This window comes from Osmia bicornis, unplaced genomic scaffold (assembly GCF_907164935.1).
Source record: "Osmia bicornis bicornis unplaced genomic scaffold, iOsmBic2.1, whole genome shotgun sequence".
NCBI classification, from domain to species: domain Eukaryota; kingdom Metazoa; phylum Arthropoda; class Insecta; order Hymenoptera; family Megachilidae; genus Osmia; species Osmia bicornis.
In genome coordinates this window covers 131,273-133,594 of record NW_025791124.1, presented here as the reverse complement: position 1 = coordinate 133,594, position 2,322 = coordinate 131,273, and the positions used below count along the sequence as shown (strand labels likewise).

The window sequence follows — 2,322 nt, the reverse complement described above, 5'->3', positions numbered from 1 at the left end:
GTTTTTAGTGGGTAAACCCTTCGGGGGAGTCCCACACTACCGACAACAACATCGTCGGTATGCGTAACGCATTTTCCTCCTTCTAAAAAAAAAATAAAAAACATGAAAAAAAATAAAATAGCCAAATGCCTCGTCATCTAATTAGTGACGCGCATGAATGGATTAACGAGATTCCCTTCTGTTCTTATCTACTTTCTAGCGAAACCACTGCCAAGGGAACGGGCTTGGAAAAATTAGCGGGGAAAGAAGACCCTGTTGAGCTTGACTCTAGTCTGGCATTGTAAGGAGACATGAGAGGTATAGCATAAGTGGGAGATTTTATATCGCCGGTGAAATACCATTACTTTCATAGTTTCTTTACTTACTCGATTAGGTGGAGCGCGTGCACCGTGGTTTCGACCCGGTTGTCACGGAATTCTAGAACCAAGCGTACAAGAGTGGTATGAGGCCTTGCGCCGATCGCCGATAATACTCCGGCGTGATCCGATTCGAGGATACTGCCAGGCCGGGAGTTTGACTGGGGCGGTACATCTGTCAAAGAATAACGCAGGTGTCCTAACACCAGCTCAGCGAGGACAGAAATCTCGCGTAGAGCAAAAGGGCAAAAGCTGGCTTGATCTCGATGTTCAGTACGCATAGAGACTGCGAAAGCACGGCCTATCGATCCTTTTGGCTTGAAGAGTTTTCAGCAAGAGGTGTCAGAAAAGTTACCACAGGGATAACTGACTTGTGGCGGCCAAGCGTTCATAGCGACGTCGCTTTTTGATCCTTCGATGTCGGCTCTTCCTATCATTGCGAAGCAGAATTCGCCAAGCATCGGATTGTTCAGCCGCCAACAGGGAACGTGAGCTGGGTTTAGACCGTCGTGAGATAGGTTAGTTTTACCCTACTGATGACTAGTCGTTGCGATAGTAATCCTGCTCAGAACGAGAGGAACCGCAGGTTCGGACATTTGGTCCACGCACTCGGTCGAGCGGCCGGTGGTGCGAAGCTACGGGGGTGTCCTACTTGGACGTCGACCGATTGAACGCGTCCCGATTGGACGGTCCCGATTGGACGCATTCCTTTTGGACGCCGTGCCGATTGGACGCGTTCCTTTTGGATGCCGGACCGATTGGACGCGTTCCTTTTGGACGTCGTGCCGTTTGGACGCCATGCCGTTTGGACGTCGTGCCGTTTGGACGTCGTGCCGTTTGGACGTCGTGCCGTTTGGACGCCATGCCGTTTGGACGTCGTGCCATTTGGATTCGTGGCATTTGGACGCCATATCTTTTATAATCATTGCCTTTGGAAATCGGCAGATGGTGGTATTGTTTGTCGATTTAAATTCCTATGCTATTTGAATGCGTATGCATGCTAAAGTATATGATTACATATATCTAACGATAAGGTCAAGTGGTTGTGTGTAACGTTTGACAGATATAGGTTATAGTGAAAAACATGTGGAAATTGAATGCAGTTACTTTCTTACAAGATATATCAGGAAATATGTTTGAGGTAAAAGAAATATTAAATCTTATTTTCTTTAATACATTCTTTATTCCAAATTAATGTTGTGGTGGACAATGTATCAATATATAATAATATGATTTCTTTTTCTTTATTTTCAGTATTTATTCAGCCATTCATGAGGAAATTACAAGCATAAAATTATGGAGCAGAAAAGTTGAATAGATACATTACAGATATTTTCCAGCATGGAATGAAATACTAGGGCATATAACAAAAACATACTATGCAAACAGATGCCATTACTTTCTTGCAAGATATATGTGGAAATATGTTTAAGGTAAAAGAAATATGAAACCATATTTTCTTCAATACATTCTTTATTTCAAATTAATGATTTTGAGTACAATGTATCAATATATTGTAACATGATTTGTTTTTCTTTATTTTCAGCATTTATTCAGACATTGATGAGGAACTTACAAGCACAAAATTATGAAGTACAAAAGTTGAATAGATACATTAAAGAAATTAGACAGTGTGGAATGAAATGCTAGGACAAATAACAAAAACATAATCTGAAGACAGATGTAATTACTTTCTTGCAAGATATATGTAGAAATATGTTTAAGGTAAAAGAAATATTAAATCTTATTTTTTTCAATACATTCTTTATTCTAAATTAATGTTGTTGATTATAATGTAGCAATATATAATAATATGATTTCTTCTTCCTTATTTTCAGCGTTTGAACAGACACGGAGCGGAAAATTGCATCAGAGATATTATGGAGTAGAAGTATTAAATAGATACAGTGCAGAAATTATTCAAGCAAGAGCAGTATTAAATTAGATAAGTTTGTCTTGCACGTTA

General features: G+C 40.1%; 1 long non-coding RNA gene across 1 annotated transcript; it reads left to right on the top strand.

Annotated features, from left to right (window-relative positions):
• The first annotated feature begins 1,638 nt into the window (after positions 1 to 1,638).
• Positions 1,639 to 2,322, top strand: LOC123988769. Its single transcript, XR_006830294.1, has 3 exons — positions 1,639 to 1,789; positions 1,903 to 2,081; positions 2,195 to 2,322. It is a non-coding gene; the product is annotated as an uncharacterized LOC123988769 (long non-coding RNA).